Source organism: Atta colombica, unplaced genomic scaffold (genome assembly GCF_001594045.1).
Source record: "Atta colombica isolate Treedump-2 unplaced genomic scaffold, Acol1.0 scaffold110, whole genome shotgun sequence".
Lineage (NCBI taxonomy): Eukaryota > Metazoa > Arthropoda > Insecta > Hymenoptera > Formicidae > Atta > Atta colombica.
In genome coordinates this window covers 1374895-1383309 of record NW_017259196.1, presented here as the reverse complement: position 1 = coordinate 1383309, position 8415 = coordinate 1374895, and the positions used below count along the sequence as shown (strand labels likewise).

The following is an 8415-nucleotide window of genomic DNA, read 5'->3' as shown; positions in this document are numbered from 1 at the left end:
ATGATAATAGTTTTAATACAAATAGTTTTATAAAAATATGTATAATGCCTACCATTTGTTAAAGTAGATTACAGTTTCATAGCTTTATCTCCCCCCGAGCAGGAAAGTTCGTTAATGCAGATTTGTTATCAAATTTGAGAAAATCGCTAATTTAAAAATCACGTGCTTCACTGTCTTTCATCAGTCGACAACAGTAATGACGATAGATTCAAGGAGGCCATAGAACGTTTTTCTTAAACAAGTGCAAAGTTCGCCGGAAATCTAAAATATAGAATGTTCTGCGTAATGGAGAACGATATAAAAATCATGTATCCAAAAATCAATCTACATCAATTAATCATTCGATATAAATCCGAAGTTCGAATGTCCACGTATATAGTATCGCAATAAAATCCCGGGACTACACGAGTTGAACGAATAAGCTGTGCTCTGGCAGATCTTATATTTTTCTTTTACCAGAACAATCCACTTTTTACTTCCTGAAAATATCATTAGCGATTTTCGCTGTTGACGTTAATTCCTATTTATGTTTCACAAGGAAAAGAAATCGTTATAAAATCCCAAGTATACTCCGCATTTTCTAGTTCTTTGATCTGCCAGAGTAGACTTATTAGACCCTAATAGGTTTTTCTTGACAAAAATCAAAATTATTCAAACCGCGACGATCCTCAAATCATAAAGAGAAAACGATTTCTGCAAATTAATTCAAACGTTCGGAATAGAATGAATGGAAATATGGGAAATCCGCTAAATCCTATTACACATCCTGTCAGATTACATATTCTGCATTTCCTTGCGGAGATCATTGTTTAGTTGCTCACGATGCTTTCAAAATGTTCGCCAAACTGAATATACGAACAATGAAACCCTAATTATTAATAAAGGAACGTTATCTACGTATTCTAATAAACAACGTAATGAATCACGATGTGGCAAGATGACACTTGCGTCAAAATCCAAACTTTGATCGTCATTCACAAGTGCAGGTGTCCGCCGAATGAACTTCAGCACTTAGTCTTTGCATATCTCTCTTTTACGAACGGGTTGTATTTCTTTATCTCACTTGTGAATTCCAAGCAAACATCTTCGGGTATGAACGTACTTACACCAGTGCAACTGTACTTAATAAATACCACCAACGGATTCAGTGCTGGAGTATCGACCTACGGCATGTGGTAGCTCATTTTCCTTTCTCCTTCGTTCCTTCCTTTCCTCCTCGCTCGTACGAGGAATTGCAGTTCCCTCTCCCATGTTCTATCATCATTTCACTCGATTCGCCTGCGCTCTTCGTCATACTTTCCTACAGTATTCCGTCGTGCTACCTCTAAGGTCGATATTCGCGTAAACGTACATAGGAATATCGCCAGTATGGCACGACCTCGCTTTGTTGTACATGCGCGATGATCAACGTTGTACAACGAGAAAGAGGCACCCTCTCCAAATGTCTTTAAAGAGATAGAGAGAAGAAATAAGAAGAAATTTCTTATGTGACACGACAAATCGTCGAATAGTTATTTGCTGCCCTCGAATCTCATTTTTTTATTTTAATAAATCCAGCGATACATTGGACATTGTAATCTTTTTTTTTTGTCACTTATGCCCGTTTCCACCAATGCAGATTAACTTTTAAACCTCGGTTCAACTTACTCTTCGTCTTTTTCTAATTCTAAAGATTAGAAGAATAAGTTGAAATTTAGAGATTAAAGTTAATCTACATTGGTGGAAATGGGCATTAAACATTTTATATTTGATGAAATTAATTTTTGATTGCTTATATCTTCAACAATTAAGACAATTATTATTTTTCTTACGCAGAAGATAATTACATGAGCAAACAATAGATAATTTGCTTTAAACTCGCGTGTGTCATTATTTTGAATTATCCTAGTTACTATGAAACGTTGTAGGAATAACTTTAAAGGCACGTTTTCTCTTACAAGAAGAAATTCGTAGAAGCAACACTGTGCACGTGATTAATATCGAAACTAGCACTTATTATAATATTGCAAGCTGATATATTGGATTCATGATTAAACAAGCAACGAAGACTTTTGAAACTGGCAACAGTAAATTTAATTGCTTTAACACGTAGTCAAGTTACCAGCTATGTTACGATAACGTAACCGCTAGAATTAAATTAATTGTTAGCGATAAAGTTTCACCGTTCTAAAGTTCAATATTTATCAAGAATGTTTTAACACCAGGCAGGACAAGGACTGTCCTTGACTTTAACGCATGATATCGATAAGTAAGACGTAAAATCTATTAAAGTGAAATAAATATTCTCGAGATCGAATAAAAAGCCTGGAGGACGACAAGAAAAACTTAAAAATTTATTTCTCTAAAAAAAGATAATCTGTGTAAAACATCGGCAAACTATGTGTTAAAAGATATGAATCAGAAAATTTTTTATAAGTTTAGTTGCGAGATTAAAGAAAAAAGTTAATCGCTCGATTAAAATATCTTCAGTACTTTTCATGCTTCATGTGATTTATGATTTTTCTTATTTGTGTACCACTTTTCCGTGACTTTTTTATGACAAACTCACCAACAAATTTTTAAGAGTAAGAGAGAAAAATATCTAAGCGTGCTACTGACATTACGATTAAACGAATGAATTTCCTCGTTCGCGTGGCCTCGTAATAACCGACGACAAAGAAGTTGGAAAGCTAAGGGTACCGTCACTAAGTTCGTCCCTGGACTCTGCCGCTCTCGAGCTCGGCTCATTTCGTCGTAGGTGGAAGTGGTGTCGAGCACAGCTCGACAGCTGATCGTAGTGGTGAGGTCGCGGAGAGATCCGCTCTCTCTCTGCGTCCAGTTGCATTGAGTTGCAGTGCGCGTTGTGGATCCATTCAGTGCGTTTACTCCAATCCTGTCTGATTAGTCATCGGGGGATCACCTGCGTACAGGCAATGCATTCGCGATCGATTTCCTCTCAACGGTATTCGAAGAGTGCCTCGTAACGAATGCAGTGTGAAGGATGCAACGGTGACGGTGAGTCAGTAATCAGACAACCCGACAGAGTCGATATTCGAGGTGGAACCTTGGACGAGGTGGTACCGTGGCGTACCGTTGACCAAGTGCGAGGACCAGAGTGGTGATCCGTGTGGTCCATCGTTCCTGAAACACTTCCGCTCCACAACCCGCCCAAGAGGACGAGGTGTTCGACAAGTCGAAGATGCGAAGTGTCGTCACCGTAGTATGACGTCGCGGCGGTAGCTGGAATCTACTTTTGTCTGAGGGTAAGTTGTCCTGTTAGCAGTGTTAGCGTCGATTAACGTGCGCGTGGGACGGACATGTAACTACCTCGGTGACTCTTCAACCACCCTTGCAGCTGTGTGTCATGAACACCGCGGGATCTGCCCCGCATTCGCTAGACGGTAATCAATTATGGGATAGAGGGAGAAATTAATTTATACTCGAGTTTTGCGGTTTTTCCGCTTTATTATTGATGCTTCTATCAATTAATTAGAGGTACGCGAAGTGATATAAATATATCATGCCTCTGTAAAATCGAACTCCGCATAATGATGTTAATTACGCACTGATCACGTAGTAACGCACTCTTTACCCGGTCATCGACTCATTACTTTCCAGCCTTTATCTTCTCCCCTTTGGAAATGTCGACCTTTGTTCTATGATCTCTATCTTTTAATTAGCGATTTGGTTAAATCGGAGGAGAATCTATAATTTTTATCAATTATTTTTAAGATGACTATACGAAGACAATCGTCTTCATGTTATTTGATAACGCAACCGCTTCATTTCTTATCTATGCGATACGTGTATTATTTGGAATGAAAAAATCTAAAGGAAAGTGTTTCACGGCATTTATAGCTACTATCATACGGTTTTTGCTACATGGTTTTTATAATTTTATTTTAAAAGGTTTATCGACAGTCTATTAGGACGACGTTTTCAATATTATCATGTCACTTAATAGAACAAAAGATTCCTCTAACCGAACAGAAACAACAAGTTCAAAGGTATCTAGAACTAGAAACAAGATCGTCATACGGGTCGCTTAATAAATGACTTGAGCTTAACATCAATAAGATAAACGTATTACAATAAATGAATTGCATCGAACACATGTCGTATATGAACACATCACATTTAACGAGGAAAATTTGCGTATATCAATGCGATCGATCGTACTTCCATTCGAAGGATTGTTATCCATAGCTGGACAATATTCACACATATATTGTACTTTTTCGCAGAATTTTGCCCATTTTCTATTATTTAAAAAAAAAAAAAACAAGAGAATTCAATAAAGTATGACTACACGATGAAAGAACAATTTTGCTGGAATTTCTAAAAATTTAGGATATATTAGATTGTTCAGGAAATTTCACAGTATTTTGTTAGCTCAAAATTGTATATATAGCTTCATAAAAAATGAACGAAATTTAAATTTAAAAAAGAGTTTTGAAGCTTGAAATTTCTTTCAAAAAAGTTACTATAATTTTGGAATTTATGTGAGTTTGGTCATTTTTACATGTAAAAAATTATGAGCTGAAAAAAGGGAAATTTTTCTTTTCATTTTATGGGTTTGTCTTGGAGTTTTCCCTACAAAACAACTTGAAGTTTTTCCTACAAAATTCGTTTTTTAAAAATGTTCCTACGATTTTTTATTCTTCAGTTATTCGCGAGGTAAAAAAAAACATTCTAACTTTGATTGCTCATAATTCCGTTAAAAATCATTGTACCGCTAGTTAAAAAACAGATTTTTAAAGCTAAAACATTGCTCTTTTGAGTACAATTTTTAAAAAATAGAATATATATCAGAATATATATAAAAAGGAATATATTATATTATACATTTGAGTAAAAATGTGATATTACTTTTCTTTTAACCACTGTGCAATGAATGATTATATATAAGGACAATAATGTTATATTTTTAATTTAAATTTATATATATTTTACATTTTAAAAATTAGCAATTATTTAATTGCGATACGATGATTTTTAACGGAATTATGATCAATCAAAATTAGAATGTTTTTTTTATTTAATTCGCATATATAACTCGATAACAAGAATCACAGGCACTTTAAAAAAATGAATTTTTAGGAAAACTTTAAATTTTTACATCGATAGTCGAAAATTTCGTAAATATATTTTGTATATAATTTTGAGCCAATAAAATATTGCTGAACAACTTAATAAATGTAAAAATAATTTGGTTGAATCATCATGTATTTTACATTCAAATTATTTTCAGATTAACATATATATTTTAGATTCAACCAAATTATTTTCAGATTTATTAATAGCTAAATTTTTAATATTTATAAATCGATCTTTTCATGTACATACAAACAATACATTTAAAAATATATCTAATGAGTGAAAAATATTATATTCGGTCAAGGCGGTTCTTTGTCTAATAACATTCTTGCGAATTTATATAATTTCCAATTTAAATAAACTGTATACCGGTCTTGATTATTCAATCTTGATTTTCACTTAATATTGTTTAGAAATATAATCGATAGATATATACAAAGAATTTGAATTACAATCGGTCTCATTTGTACATTAATTAAATACGTATTATATGTATATCCTGTTAAATAATTAATTATAATCAATTAATTATACGAATAAAAAAAGAGATTATTTTACAATTTTATTTATAATTGCATAAATCGATAGAATAAATGCACTTTTTTAACACATCTAAATAAAAACTTTTTTTTTTTCATTTGGAGCACTGACAGGATAATTGTGCAATTGTCATTAGTGCAATTGTCACTGATTGTCACTGTAATTGATATCGGAAACGAATTTTATATAAAATAATCGCAGTTCTCATCAGAAATCCAAAACTGGACTTAACGTTGCATTCAGAGCTAAATAGAAATTCCTTTTCCGTACACTTTATAGTGGTTCCGAGGTACCTTATCAGACTTGCAGAATTGATTCTGTTGTGAACAGAACGCTTAATTAACGAGAGCTTGGAGCGACTATTGCCTCTGAGGCTGATCGGGACGTTTAGTTGTTCAAACAAAGAAGGTCGCCTGGCGGCCAGCCGGGCCGATTCTGGAACGTCATCCCAGAATAATAAAACCGAGCGATGTCATCTCGATCGGCGCCTAGCTGCGAGTTACTGACACAAGCGAATGTGGCAACGGCGGAAACGGCGGTAGGTACGCCGTTGCCGTCATGTGCAATATGCAATTGAGCGCATCGTGTATCACAAACATGCGACCGGCGTAATTCCTGACACGTGCATGCCCTGCAAAAACAGAGAGAGAGAGAGAGAGAGAGAGAGAGAGAGAGAGAGCGCCGTAGCGATGGTTCCCAACGGCCGGAATAACCGCGAGCTGATCTTCGATTTTCAAGATTTTGACGCGAGAGACGCGGAAGTAGCATCAGCAGAATACTGTGTACATAAGCGAGAGGTATGCCTTGAATTAGGTATAACATAGCGTACGAACAGTGCCGAATTAATCCTCTTTAGAACTCGATGCTCGAAAATGCTTGAAACTGAAATCGCTCTCTTCTCACGTTTCTCTCTTTTCTATTTTTGTAACTAATGAATAAAAATTTTATTATTTTTAATTATTTCCTTTTTTATTAGTTTATTTTATGAATGAAGCTGGTTGTTCTCTTCTTCTTCTTTTTTTTTTTTGTTTAGTCGGCAACAATGCTCCATTTCTACACGATACAGATAATGTATTCTTGTCAAGAAAGATAGAATTCAAGTTCGCAATTGAAAGTTATCTTTTTTCGAAGAAAAAAAAACGTCACAGTAGCAATTAGCAGTAAGATTGCATTTGCTAATTTTATGAAAAGAGCGTAAGTTCTATTAGGAAACTCTATGTTTATAAAACATAATGACGCAAGTATCGATTGCACTTTCTTGCTGTATTTCGCTGGATTTCTACATCTATAGTGCATAATTAATTGAATAAAGCATGTTGATCGTATAAATGTGGATTTACCACTCATCGTATATACCTTCCTTTTCAAGACTTGCTTAATTTTCATTCTTTAGGATGAGATTCCACTGTACAAAATTTAAAGAGTATATACAACGTGGTAAATCCGTATTTATACAACCAATATGCTTTCAAAAAGAGTGGCTCAATTTACAATCTTTAAGGGGATTCTACAGTTATCTGTATTATCGATTCAATAAAACTTTTACATACATACGATTTACATGTCATTGACACATCACTACATCGCATACATACAAATACGTACAAATTTTCTAATTAACTAATCTTTTCTATCTAAGCCTAATTCTAAGAATACAACATTTTTTGGTTCATGTAATCCCTAATCCAAATCAAGATTATTTTATATGTATAAAGTATAAAACTTGTATATAAAGTAAATATTGTTACGAATCGACGTAGTCAAAAGCCGACAAAACTATAATTTTCCATTTTTTATTTTTGAAGGCCGTGTTCTGCCAGTTGTTAGTACAGTATAGTATACGTAACGGGAATTATAGATTTTCAACTGGCCGATTCGAACATAATCAAAGTCGATCGATATGGACTACATTATCGTTTATATTTAATTGTTACAAAGGATTTTTAAATCTGTATATAAAGGTATTAGAAAAATATTTATTTGAAAAATAATCGATAAAACAGATGACTTTAAGAGAGATCCTCTAAAGAGTCAAACTTTACAAAGTGAGATTCACTTTAAAAGTTTTAGGGAGTGTATGTTTTATGTGTGTGTATATCAGGTATATACATATATATGTATAAAAAAACACTAAACTTCTACATAACATATATATAAATATCCATCGTTTACATTTTTATATGTAGCAGTTATATTATTTGGTTTGCTGGGTAAATTTTAAACACATAACATTAATTAGAGTTAATAAGAAAAAGACTATTTCCTAATAAAACGTAATATTCTTTTCTCTCTTCTAGTCAAAGGATGATTATTCGAAGATTGCTCGGTTCACGTTTATTCGGTACATCGGTATCAGGGGAAGTTATGCATACGAGCTGCATATTTCCCTGTAGGTTAGCATGACAATTGTAGATTGTATAAAGAACATTGAACGAATTTAACTATCGATAATTTTGCTCATAAAAACGGCTATAAGATACCGCGCACTACGATAAGATTTTTTCTCGCTTAGTAATTATAGCAAATTATTCAGCAACATAATGAATAAGCATGATTTTAATCTTTTTTATGTACGTTTCCAATTTTTTGTACTCTTCGAATTGGCACTTGCAAAAAATTTAAAATATATTATGACAAATACGCGTGTTTACAGAACAATTGATGATGATTAATTGAGTATGATACAGCGAAATATATCCAGACACGTGAAGATGATATTCTTTTAGACTTTTTTTAGACATGTATGTATTCAAAATCCGTTTTTATGACGTCTTTTAAATATACATGTTGTCTGAGTAA

At 33.6% G+C, this 8415-nt stretch overlaps 1 protein-coding gene across 1 annotated transcript in view; it reads left to right on the top strand.

Annotated features, from left to right (window-relative positions):
- The first annotated feature begins 2820 nt into the window (after nucleotides 1–2820).
- Nucleotides 2821–8415, top strand: part of LOC108693900 (ATP-binding cassette sub-family G member 4) — a 21318-nt gene continuing 15723 nt past the window's right edge. Inside the window, exon 1 of the mRNA XM_018203098.1 lies at nucleotides 2821–3242. The gene's annotated coding sequence lies outside the window, so the exon portion shown is untranslated. The remainder of the gene's footprint in view (nucleotides 3243–8415) is intronic.